This window comes from Falco peregrinus, chromosome 5, assembly GCF_023634155.1.
Source record: "Falco peregrinus isolate bFalPer1 chromosome 5, bFalPer1.pri, whole genome shotgun sequence".
NCBI lineage: Eukaryota > Metazoa > Chordata > Aves > Falconiformes > Falconidae > Falco > Falco peregrinus.
In genome coordinates this window covers 108,656,153-108,669,846 of record NC_073725.1, presented here as the reverse complement: position 1 = coordinate 108,669,846, position 13,694 = coordinate 108,656,153, and the positions used below count along the sequence as shown (strand labels likewise).

The 13,694-nt window shown below is 47.6% G+C and overlaps 1 long non-coding RNA gene across 1 annotated transcript in view; it reads right to left on the bottom strand.

Annotated features, from left to right (window-relative positions):
- LOC114011351 (uncharacterized) overlaps positions 1–13,694 on the bottom strand; it is a 206,203-nt gene that overhangs the window by 42,975 nt on the left and 149,534 nt on the right. The window contains exon 5 of the long non-coding RNA XR_008747369.1: positions 7,415–7,533. This is a non-coding gene — a long non-coding RNA (uncharacterized LOC114011351). The remainder of the gene's footprint in view (positions 1–7,414; positions 7,534–13,694) is intronic.

Sequence of the window (13,694 nt, the reverse complement as noted above, 5' to 3'; positions counted from 1 at the left end):
TGCTCTTGCTGCTGGCTCCAGATAAGCAGGAAAGGGCTGGTGGGGAATAAACTGCTTCCAGCTGTGCACTTATGTCACCAGGGGTGGTGGACAGTGGCAGGGGAGGTTCATGCGGGGTCTGGGCAATGTTCGTGGCTTTTTCTTTTGCTGGTGTCCACAGGCAGCACTGGCCAGGCTGTCCCTGGAAGTCCATCTCTGAGAAGTTGCCACTGGAAGTACAGCCCGTTTGGTTCCCACCAGATTTTTGCAGCCCTCCTTCCAGTTTTGCAGCTCTCTGGCACGGCTTGCTCTTTCCTACCATTTCCCAGTCCTACCAAAGGCATTGTGGATGGAGAAGGCAGGGAGGGAAAGGGAATTACTGCCTCTCAGCTTGCTGCAGTAGCTGGGACACTGTGCCTGAGAGGTGCACCTGTGTAGGCTGTTACAGACTAATGCAGATAATCAAACTCATCTTGTACATGCACCCCCACCTGTGCTACCTCAATCCACCAAATCCTAGGCTGTTTTGCATCACAGGGTAACTCTCCCACCCCTAAGGCTGCATACAGACCCTCCTGGCCATGCAAAGGGAGGATATGAGCAGCTCCAAGTTCATGGTATCACCAAGCAATTTACCGAACCCAACAGTGGCAAATTCCCTTTGTACCAAACACCAATCTCTGCTGCATTACAGATGACACTAAGTCCATGTTCGTCCACCACAGCCCTTCATCTACAGTAGCTGAAGCCCTCAGGCTGTCTAAGGATTAACATGTTAATGCCCACCCTGCCCCAATCCCCTTTGCTATGGCAGGGTGGAGGCACAGGTCTTCTGGGGGGACTATGGTAGCGTGACACACATTTTATGACTTTTCTCACTATGCAAGGGCCCTGCAAATCCCCCATCTTCAGGGGAGACCTGCATCTCCCTGTCACACACACAAGACCTACTTACACGCAAGCTGGGAGGGTACGAGCGAGGGATGTGCTGTGGGGCTGGCATGCCCACATTGCACAGCCTTCCTTTCAGGTCTTGAGCTGAGGTCCCATGGTTTCATGCCGCTTGGAGGAACTCCTTTCCATTAAACCTTCCTCCTTTGCTACCCAGGGCTGTCCAGGAACTCACCCTTGTGCACTGCATGTTTTCTGCTGGTCTATCGCATCTGCCAAAGGCAAACCTCAGAGACATCCTGCTCTGCTACCGCAAAGCAATATCTGCCATTGTAACTTTCTACCAGCCACCTCTAGAAACCTTCAGCCAGGAAATAAAAGCAGAGAGCACAGGAGCAACCTGGGGATCCTGGTCAGTTTTACAAATGAAAATCATTGTCGTCTTGTTCTCTTCTCCTTATAACTGGAACAACACACAGGTCACTTTCAAACAAAATGACTTTAGATTTATTATCTCGTGAACTCTTTGACAAGGTGCCAAAGAAAGAATGAGGAGAAAGAGAGAACATGTCTGCTAGATGGGTGCCAGCTCCCCCAGGACGCTCCACAGCCCCAGGTGTTGGTGAGCATCACACCTACGCACTCCGTTTCATGGGTTGGGCTTGGTTTTAATAGTCTCTTTATTTTTAGCCACACTTTCAAGAAAGGGAATAAAACATATCTCTGAATCTCTTCAGCTTCCTGAAGCCCTTGAGAAAGAGAAAGCTGAGGAGTGAGCAGCCAGCTGGGAGGGCCACAGCCTTCCTCCCTGCTGAATGTTCCAGCCAGCCCAAGAGATGTCTCTGCCTGCCTTCCAGTCCACGTCCAGAAACAACAGTCATCAAATCAGCTTGACCAGGTGCTGGGGAACTGTGTGGGAGTGCAAAATGCCCACAGCTTACAGATCTGCTGTGTCAGGTCTTCTTCAGGCCAGGGAGCAAGTGGGACACTCAGGTTCCTTCTTCAGGAAGGAAAGCAAGGGAGGACCTCCACTGCAGAGGGTTCCTGGCTCCACCAACAGTGCCCACTGTTGCTGACTAACTGCCTGGCAGAGTCAATATGTTGAGAAAATAATGACCAGAGGGAATCACTGTGGGGTTTTTGTCTTTGGCACATGAGTTGTGAGCATGTAACTCCATGGCAATCAAGGGACCACCAACGTACCGGGTCCCAGCTCAGGAGAGAAAGTTCTGACCAAACCCATGCCCTTCCTGGAGGAGCTGCTTTGGAGAGGGGACCTCTGGTGCAGGACCAGGGTTCATGGTGGCTGTCCATCCCCACCTGGATTGATGCATCCAGGATCCGAAAGCTGGTACCACTTTGGCCCCAAAGATGCTTGGGCAGCAATCCTAAATGACCATTCCCAATGCATTTCATATCCGGCAATATCCTCACGCGTGGAAAAGCCTGCAAGCTTTTTTTCACAAGTGCCTGTGTGCTGCCTGACTCCATTGAGGGCTGTGATGAAGAGCCGTACTCTGGCAGGCTCCAGTATGGAACAGGGCCATGCTCTGGCTCTGCCTGTAGCACGGGCACAGGTGTTACACCTTCCATACATCACTCCTCCTGCAGCCATCCCTCTGGCAATGTGTGCTGTGGATCCAGCAAGGCCCAGCCCAGCTATTTCAGCAGAGACAGCATTTTTTACATGGGTCTAGCCACGATTTGGATAGGAGACATGAGGAAAAAGCAGGTGCTGCAGGAAGTGGTTTGGGTGATTTAGTAGGTGACATCTTCCCTCTAAGTTAGCAGCACAGTGAAACTCCTCAGCAGGGAGTTCAGGACTCTGTGCTGCTGCAGGTGTTGCTATTTTAATGATACTCCAAACTTAATGCTTGTGGTCACCCAAGATCCCACTTCTTGCAAGCACAGAGGTGTTAGCTCCAGTGTCCTAAGCAGGCTCCAGCCACCAGCAATTATGCTCTGCTGAGCCAAGAGCTGCAGGAATTTTGCACTGGAGACATTATTCTTCACTCTTTTTTTTCGCTACTACTGAGCAGTTTTCCCAGGTGCCAGAAAACAGCATATATGAGGCATATCAAACACAAACGCTTCCCACTGCCTTGAAATACCTTTTCTTATTTTGTCCCATGCTTGCTCTCTAAGGTCCACCAACCCTAGGGTCTACTTCACCTGCTTGTGTAATTTTTCTGCTCAGCTGTTGGCTTTGCTCTCTTCCAACTCCCCCTGCGTTGTGCAGGTCACGGTTGTCCCTAGCTTTGGCTGGATTAGTGCATCAAGCCAGACCCCATCTACCCTGCTCTCCATCACCACCTAGGAAGGTACCAACTGCTCCTTGGTCCTTGACAGGAGATCCCAGCTGCTACCAGAAAAGGAATAATCGAATATGAGACTGACATTAATGAAATATGAGATTGTGACTTGGGAGAGACTAAAGCCATAGAAAGCATTTTAAATAATTCACCATCCTGGAAGCAAAGCATATTAGTGGGAAAGATGTTCAGGTCCTCTCACAGTGGCATTAACTTCTATGTAACCAGAGCTGGTGCTGTGAACTGACAGGAAAATGGCCCTACTGCCTGGTAGGGAATCCTGGCATTTCAAAACATATTTGAAAATCAATGTCTTTCCCCTACCCCTCCCAAAAAAAGTATTTGCAAACATTAAAATATTTTGTTGTGGTAGTATCTTGTACAAGAAAATGAAATCCAGAATTAAATACAAACACAAAATGCTGAAACAAATTGCAAAACCCAGAGACGCATGCTGGCAAAACGTTCAGCCAAATCATTGCCTTCTGCAAAAATGCTTCTATTTTGGCAAACACATGCGTTTTCGGGGGCAGGCTGATCCACCAGAGACTCCTGAACCCACAGCAAGCAACAACGGAGGCTGAAGAGAGACACTGTGTGGGAGGCAACGTTTAATATGTCACCGTTCTGTTTTTCACTTGAAACCACTCCAAGGGCTGCAGGGAAGATGTTCAAGAGCGAGAACTGTGCTGTGGCTGTCTGTGAAAGTCACCGTCAGCACCTGGGCAGAGCGTGGGGTTGCCCAGAAACCCCCTGTTCATTCACAAACGCCCCTGGAAGGGTGAACGTCACCTGGGCAATTATTTTAAATTTATCTCAGCAATTAAATGCAATTATGTTCATATGACAGATATATTTGTATTGGTTAGGCTGAACTTAACCCAAGAGGTTATTGAGGATGAGGCAGCAGCAGGAAGGGACTGTCACTGTCAGGCAAAGGCCATCTTCATTATCTTCATTGTTCATACCTTCATTATGGAGGCAGCTCTTCATAGGGGAAAAGTGTTTCTTTGAGGTCGGTGGACAGGAGTGAGTGAACAGTGCACAAACGGCATGAGTTTGCTAGCTCTGAACCTGCACAACTCATACGAGGGCACACTGCAGGGCTAGGTCACAGACACAGCTCTGCCCCAGCGATGTCTTCTCTGGGATGGCAGAACCTTTCCAGCCTCCTGTGGAGACCATGGGGGCTTTTGGGCTCCTACAGACACCCGTGCAGCAACAGCCTCATGCAAAATCCAGACTCATTTCCTCCCCTTGCTGTTGAAATCACTGCAGGAATGCCAGTGGGAAACTCCTCTGAGATGTAACAACACTTGTGTGACAACACTCCCACCTGCTTCTGCCAGGCCAGGAGGTCCTGCTACTCGCAAGGATGCTCCACCCAAGTGGAGCAGGGAAACACCTATGAAAGAAACACCTTTTGTGGCTTCACCTTAAAAGGTCAGGTATGTCACCTGTCGTGTAACATGCTCAGAACCTACCACAGGCGATTAAACAGTCGGGGGTTATTAGATCACACATTGTATAATCCTCCCTGTACTGGCAACACGATTAGTTATGATTCATAAATTCTAGCCATGTTATCATTCCTAAATGGACACGGTAAGCTGAAAACTTTCTTCTGCAGCTTTCACAACAGAAAACCATGAGGGACTGACATAGGCAGCAAGAGAGACCCTTAAGCTGACACCCATGCCTGGGGACAGCACTGAGAAGGTGGGGTGGGGTTCTGCCTCCTTAATTTTGAGGATGCAACAGGGTTCTCTGCACCCTTCTCCCCCAAGACACTGTGAGAGGCATGAGACACTGCCCATGGTGGGAGGTGGCAGGGGGTAGAGCCGTGACACTTGGAGGGAGAGGGGAGGCAGCCTAGAAGGGGGCACACAGCAAGGGGGAGTTATTAGCTGGTGAGGAAGGGAGAAAGGGCAGACGAGAGCTGAGGTCTGTCCTCTCTACCTCCACAGCAGTCAGCTCTGGGCTAGTGGTGAGTCACAAGAGAGCTTGATTAGAGAAAGCTTGATTTGCAAAGTGGGTGCAATTAAAGTCTTGGATCCTTGGGGTTGGTTTTAGTAGTTGCATTAAACTGAATCACCTCTTCCCTCACTGTGTGCTGTTGAGAGGCTGTTTCTGCTCCTGTACTTGCTTTGATACGTTCTTGCTGCAGCCCTTCGGGCCAAGGCAAAGTCCAGCTGAGCTACTGAGCAGGAGCAGGAGCAGGAGCAGGATCTGTCTGCTTGAGCATCGAAACAGGAACACAGAACTGGCCTGGGAAGAGGTGAGCTAATCCAGGGAAGAAAAACCCTTCATACACTAACAAAGGCAAAGGCAAAAACAATGTCTCAGGAAGATCCCAAGTACAAACTCATACAGGTGGGCAGCACATATGCAGGAGATCACTTGAGGAGCTCCTGTGCTGTCTTCCAGAGGCATCTGCTCTGGCCACTTTGCAAGAGAAGGAATGGGGCAAGCTGGACCCTGGGTCTGATCCCAGGTGGTCCTTACCTTAGATGAGATGAATACTGCCTGTGGATGTGGCTGGATCTCTGGAGAGCGCTGCAGCCACCCTAAGTACTACTGAGAAGTGAGAAACATCAGCTTTGCCCCAAGCAGCGGTATTGGGTCTTCAGTGGGAAAAGCAGAAAGCTCTGGAGTGAGGAGCAGCTCACCTGCCACTGACTCATACACCCCTCAGGCCAGATCCCAACCCCAAAGAGATGCACCAGTGAAGCTGGTGAGATGATGGCCCCATGCCCATCCATCTTGATGTCACTAAAATTTTGCTTTTGAGATGCACCAGTATTGCCAAGTCCACAGGTGTAAAACCCCATTAAATATTTCATTTTCATCAATTGCTTTCAGTAAGTGCCTGTTGAGGAATTCATGGAAACGTTTTCTCTTTGACACAGAGATACTTTCAATTATGAAAGATGGCTAAAAATAAAAGGAAATTATACTGTTCAGACATCTCTGGAGGTGGAGACAGGAGGGGGGACCGTCAAGGAGAGCCAGGGAAGAGATTTCTGTTAGATGTAAAGAAAGGCTACTTATTTTTACTGACAGAAAATGTCAGGAGGCAGCCTGACTTGTGTATCTGGAATCTGTCACTCACCTTCTCTATTAATAATTTGGCCTCAACTATTTAGGGTCTGAGCCAGAGTACCAGAGTTAAGAGTCATGACAGTCTCTTTCTCTGGCTGCAGGGGGTTGGAACACCCTCCTAAATCTCTCAGTTGTACACATTTATTTTTTCTTAATGTGCATTTTCTCTTTTTTTTTTTTTTTTTTAAATCAGGAATCCAGCCCGTGGCACTAAGATGACTGACTCTTTTTGGACTTTTTTTTTTTTAATGCGAGAGGATGATAATCTAGGGCTTTCTTATACCTTTAGAAAGTCTATGGGATGTCCTGATGTTGATAATACATATACATTTTGTAACAAAAATGACCTGGCTGAGAGCAGGGCTTGGACAATTAATTCTTTATGGATCAGTCCTTTGAGATAAAAGACTTATTCCTCTGACAGCTGCAAAAGGTTGCTCAGCTTCTCCTACAGACTGTTGTCAGAGGGAATCGGCTGAGCTGCAGTAACCATCTCTCTGCACATTTTTAGCCCTTCACAACATTTTCAAGCCTAAATCTCTTTGAGTAATACAACTTGCATTACCAGGGTAATACCTTTGGCTCAGAGAGCGCTCTCCCCCAGCTCCCCAGGCTAACGCAGTGGGGTGGAATAATGCTCTGACACGTCCCTCTCAAGATGAATACCCAGGAAGCCCACCCCTCTAATTCCTAGGTGATATAAGCCGAGTAAGATGCTTTCCCACGTTCTTCAGAAAATCTGAGTTTTACCGGGTGTTTTTCAGGGCCACCCACTAACCTGGATGGCAGCCAGGTTGCACAGTCGTATGGTGGGCAGCCACCCTGCCCTTCATTTTCCTCTACTCAATGTCAGTTTTCAGGTCTTGGGATTTTCTTAAATACGCTCAGTTCACTGAGGCCACAGTGAAGCTTGGGATGGCCTATTTCCCCGGCATTAGGCCAGTTGGTTGGGAAACATGGGACTGAACCTCACTTCTGGAGGAGTCCGACCTTCCCTAAGCACTGACCCTAAAATGAGTGCCCACCAGATCTCAGAACTGAATCACATTTCAAGTGCTAAGCTACTCCTTTGCCGACGCCTGTTTATCAGCAGCGGTGAAAAAAGGAACACGTTAAAATAGAACACTCACCTCTGTTATCATCTCAGGGACTGGGAAGAAGGGAGAGCCACGGAAGATAAATGTGAGTTCTGTGATGATGCACTTCTTGAAGAGGTCTGGTGTTGCTGCGATCAAGGCAGTGCAACTACCTGAACAACACAGAAAGGAGAAGACGTCATGGAAGAGTAGTGACTTCAGTGCAGCAAGGAATGCACTGAAACACCAAAGGTTTGATTACAAAGGGAATATAACTAACTGATGGGGGTAATTGTGGGTGCCTGTGCTGTCCCCCAACGTGTATGGCACAGACTTTGGGGCTCTGGGTTAAGGTGTAGAGATGCAAATTCTGCAACAGTTGTCAGGCACTCTGAAGGCTCCACGACTGCTGTACAGACTGATGATGTGGGCTTGCCTCTAAGTGAACCCCATAAATTTGCCTCCAGAAAAGCAGTCGACTCATTCCACTTCCAAAGGACAATACAATCCTTTTATGTGACCGTGGTTTTTTTCAAACCACATCCTCCAGCAGCACAACAACTTACACTGTGGAGGCTCCTCATTGATGGCAATGTCCTGTTTGAAACATCAGCACACACACCTCTGAACCTGTCCAGCTTCTCTAAATAATAAAAAAATCTATAGTTTGGGAGTTTTTAATAGCAGGCTCATCTGCTGAGAATGATAAGGCACGTGCCGTGTCCGAGGATATGGCTAGACCTATCGGAACAAACACGGTGCTTGGGCAGTGGTCACTTTTCTGGGCAGAGTCCTTTCACACAGCCACGAAAAACATCAGTAAATTGAGAGGCCCCTGGTATAAAGAGACAGGGATGTGTCCATTTCCTTAATGAGAGCTGAAATCAGCTGAAGCCTTGATGCAGCGCAGCTTTAGAGCATGTACTAAGTGGCCTTAAATGAGCTATTGCTTTCAGAGCAAACCAAATCGTTCCAAGGAAGCACTAGACAGATATCAATTTGCCAGAGTCCAAACAAAATATGGACAACTTCCCAGAAGTCAATGTCCACAGGAAATTTCAGACACGTTTGCATCATCCCTTTAATTAAATGATGCATGATCAGTACAAGTTTCTATCCTTAGTCAAAATCGGTGTTGCTAATAAAAATGAAGAGAAGTCATCAAATTGATAGGGAATGTAGTTAAATGTGTCCCCCAGCCTGTGGGATGTCACTGCTGGGTGTTACCAAGCCATCCCCTCCAGTGTGTAGGATGACAAGAGGTGACAATACAGAGCCCTTACCAATTGCTCCATCACTTGGGCCGCCCTGGGAGGAAAATCTTCCTCTGCCACACTCCACAATACTGCACTACAACCTAATTTAAGTTCCTAACTGAACATATATAGAACATACTGAGTGCTTTCGATCTTCTCTGGCTTTGAGTAAAAGGTATATCTTGCACTCCATTCAGGTGACCAGTGGAAACGGGAGAGTGGGAAAATACAACACTGAAGCCATAGACGATCCATGGGTGTTTGTTATCTCTGTTTCTTCTCTGCTGCAAATCAGTCACAGGAAGAATATTGAAATTATCATAAAAGGGCACAGTCTCATTCTGTAGATGGGAGTTGGAAAGTCTCTAGATCTTTCTTCCCCTCCATAGGACCTCTTTTTATATATGCCTCTAGCAAAGCACTCTTGCGCTAATTGGATTGGGCTGTATTCTCTAAGCCATATGAGCTAATTTTAAATGATCAGAGGCTTAATTAGCCACACTGTTCCTTGCATTTTAAGCAGCCATTTTAAGTTAAGAATATTGGGCACGTTTGCTGTTTTTGGAGAACATTCCTATGTGAACCCAAATGGAAAAGCATCTTCAGCACAGTTCATTTTCCGTGAAATTACCACAGAATAGTGAAATGGCCCTGACAGCCCCTGGTACAACTTCTGCTATCAGCCGATGGTTGAGCCCTGGGAGTTTAAGGTGTTACTGCACACACTTTGGCCCTGTAGACTTGGTGTGAATAGCTTTACACTTTTCCTTGTTCGCAGTTTTCCTGAGAGAGCAGATAATCGGTGCTTTCCTTCTAAACAGCTGGATAATTTTATTTTTTTTGGGGGGGAGGGAAATGTTCTCTGCTAGCCAGCAGTCTTCACCTGCCTGCTGTCACGTTTATAATGGACTGGAGAGGAAGACTGTGGAGTGATTTCAAGGTCGGTGTCTTCTCATTGCACATAAACAGCTTTTTATCAGGACTATTCCCTGCTCAAGAGGTTTGCTTAGGAGGGCTCCCTTCCCTCTTGAGGGGCAATGAAAGTGCAGTATAATGTTGCCCTGAGAGGCAAGAGAAAATAGGAACCGTAATGAAGCTGGATAGCAAGGGAGAGATGTTCTGCAGGAACCGCGCTGTAACTGGGCTCATGATCAACAGTGACCTTCAGAGAAGAAGAGGGAAGAAGAATTCAGACCTCCGGTGAAGAGGGGATTATTTCCCATTGGTGTGTGTGTGTCGTCCCGTTGTGTGTCGTCCGTCCCCGCACCCCCCCCCCCCCCCCCCCCCCCCCCCCCCCCCCCCCCGGCTTTGTCATCTCTCTGCCAGATCTAAAGGATAACACTTCAAACAAATACGCTTCATCCATAGCCTTGCTTGGCAAGTCACAAAACAACGGGCACAAAGCACAATTAAGAAGTAATCATGCAAAAAGCCTCTGCCACAGGAAACGACCCAGCATGGCACAAGATCGCCTGGGGAGTTCTGCATGTCGTAAGCGTGGCTTTTGTGGGTGCAACAAGCTGACAAAGCTGCAGCTATTTCATATATACGTGCTCAATTTAGCTCCTGCACAACCAGCAGCAATATGTGGGCTTACTCTGGAAATCAATCCCAGAACGTCCTGCAGCCTCTGGACCGTCTGCTTGCTTTGGATGGCAAAGCGCAAACAGTCAGCCCTGGCTGCAAAGGGAAGAGATGGGGCTGGCTTCTCAGTGCGTGCCAGACTGAGATTTTCCTCCCAAAGGAACCTAAATCCCTTTATAGCCCATTCATCCTATGTTGGTCTTGAATAAATACTTTAGATCTTGGGAAGCACTGAGGTATAATAATAATATTGATATTGACATTAATATTAATATTAATAATAATAATAAGGCGGCTCTAGAAATAACAAAGATAGAGGATAATAAATGGTCCTAGAGATGAGACTTGTGTGTGTCACATCTAATTGAGATGCGAAAGACTGTTTCCCATAACTGATGTGCCTTTTTCCATGTAGCAAACATGGAGCCTACCTCCTTACTCCACTGATGTCACCTTCTGGCTGTGAGAACCCATTTAACTCTAAGAATGCAGTGCTACCTTAACAGACGAGCTATCTGAGGACATGGGTTCATGGGCTCAGCTTGCTGCCATGCTTTATCCAGGCAGCAGCCAGGACATCTTCATTTCAGGAGTGCTGCTGGATTTCAGCTGGGCCTCAAAGAACCAACAATGCCACTGCTTCAAGGCTAGAGCTAACCAACGACACTCACTGGGGTACAGCAGAGACCGACTAGCTGCTGGGAGAGGCTCTTTGCTCAAAAAACCCTAAGGAGAAGGAGTCGTGTCTGTGTGCTACCAGTTACATTGAAGCTAGGTAACTGTGACAGCAGGATTCCCATCCTCTTCCCCTTACTTTCCCCTCTTTCTCTTTCCATTCCTCTTTTTTTCCAATGTGACAAGGGAACTGTAACATCACCAAAAACATTTTTACCAGCCCTGCAAAGCTCTGTGCAACCTAAACACCTATGTGGTTGTCTTCAGATGCACTTGGGATGGAGGGCATGGTGGAGCATACCTCCATCAGGAGTCATGCCAGCATCAGGAGATATGTGCCAAGGGAATGGTGCAAAAATTGCCTGGTTCAAGCAAGTTGTTTGCAGGGTTTGTGCTCGTACAGGCAGGAGAACGTTTGCTGAACTAGTTGAGAGGCAGCCCCGTGGTGGCTTAGCTCCTGCAGAGGTGTACCTGTATCCTGCAACAAGACACAGGAGCTCATCTCCAACAAAGGACCTACCACGTTGAGGACAAGGAAAAAATTGTGTGTTGGAAATGGAAGGATAAGGAAGATGCACCAGAATGTGACAGCATGCTCCAGATTAATCATATGCCAGCTAAGGAACTCCAGCTCCCCAGGTCCTTGGAAAAAAGCAGGCCTAAAAAGGATGCAGTAAGATTGCCCAGCATGTAGCAAAGCGTTTCATTCAGTGCTGAACAAAGCAGAGCACGTGGGATTCCTGATTGGTGCTGGTGCTCTGGGGCAAGAGCAGCCTTCACCTTCAGGGATGTCCACTCCAGTGCCTCCTCAGCAGGGGAAGCCCAGCTCAATTACCAGAGATGAACCCAGGGTGCCTGCAGGACTGTTACTGCCTTCAAGCTGTAGACAGCAATGAGAGGAGCCCAGCACATACCCCGGAGAGGCAGAGTGCCCTGGGTTGATGCTGACTGCTGAGCAAAGACTGGAGTTAAAACCTTGGCCTGAGAGGGGAAAGAAGGTTTTGTTTCATGCATCAGTCTCCAAAGAGCATCCCTTCAAAGAATGCAGCCAGTAAGATGAAATTGTCATTCATGCTTATTAGAGATGTTCAATGAATTAGGAATTCAATTAAGAAAATGTTCCACTGCAGGAAGCTCAAAAATTAAGATTATCATTATTGTAGAGGAAGGAAACATTTTTAACGTATTAATTTTTTTTAATGACATCACTACAGACAATGTACTTATCCTTGCAGCATCCCTGCCACTAAGGACACCAGTTTTCCTCAGTGATGGAGAGCTGTGGCAAGAAGGTTGCAGAGAAGTGGGTGATACAAAGGAGGTTTTCTGGGGGTGACAGAGCTCTGAAGGATGCCGAGCTGGGTAATGGGTCCTGAACTGTTGTCTGGAAGAGACAACTACACTGGATTCTGGGATTTGACCTTCAGCCTTCACCTGTAACTAGCTCTACATCTTTTCTAGCCTGACCTAGATAAAGGCAACATCACTGGCCATCAATGACTCAAACAGGGCTGTGAAACTGAAGAAACAGGTGTTTCTGGGAGCCTCCCTCATACCCCCATACCAGGGCAAGGGAGTACTGCCTACATGTCTTTTTGTGTTATATTCACATAGTGCCAACGCCTGATCCAGGGAGTGTGTGTGTGGGTCCCTGCTGCTGCCTCCATATCTATGAAATAAAGCTACGATTCAGGTTCAAAGCAAAAGGTGTTCCCAAGCGTCTTCCCAAAATAAGTCTGAATGGGGAGGTGGGTTGGTTTTGGCGGTTTTTTGTTTGTTTGTTGGTTGGGTTTTTTTGCAAGGGATATCACATGGAAAACCTGGATTAGAATAAATTGCAGGGGAAGGAGAAGAGGAGGAAATAGCTCACAGGCCTTTCGTATTTGTTGTTCCTTTTCCAAACCCTGTGCATGGCACTGTTTTAATTAATAACTCTGCCACCTCTCCTAGTGTTCAGGCAAAGGGGTATAAGGAGAATGTACTCCAGGCATGCAGGTACCTGGGGAAATGAAGTGATGGCTTCAACGTTTCAAAACCTCAGTATAAGGCTCTAGCTGTTACTCAGAAGTTGTTTTCTGCTAAGAATTGCCAGATCTGCTACCTCAGGAAGTCGTTTTGAAGCTGGGCTCAAATAATACTTAAAATGAAAAAAAAGGAATCAAATACATTGTTTGGAGGTTAAGTAAAACAACACATGCACGCAATCACAACCACCTGTGATAACATTTCTCTGCAAGGCTGCTCTGTCACTTATTTCCTCCCCCTGACATGTGCCCATGTGAAACCTCTGCCATCCTCCCCCTGGCACGAAGGCTGGGAGAGTCCTGCTCCCAGACCAGCCCCAAAAGGCAGAGACAGGTATCAATGCCCACTTTGGAAACTGCAGTTTGCTGAGCATCAGTACTCAGTGTACACAGCAGCAGCACTCGGCCCTCTGTGCAGGCAGCATGTTGTCCCCTAGAGATGGCTGTCTGAATGTCCCATTGCCCTTTGACTTCACTTTGGAGCCAGGAGGACCACAACTGTATCGTACTGCCCAGGAGTGACAGCTCTGCTCAATCTCTACCGCGTGTGGTTTGTGTTCTCTGCAGGGCACTGGGCCTGTTTCTCCCTGCAGCTGGGTACCCACCAAGCTCACGCTGCACATCTCAATGTGCTTCCCACCTCCATCCAGTAAGAACATCCTCCTTTTACAGGCCGGGAAAACAAGACCTTCAAGGACCACATGGAAACACGAGGCAATCTCTAGAGGCCCAGTGACCTCTTTAGTTTTTGAGCAACACTTTCCCCTCTGGGCAAGACAAAGAGTAATTAAAACT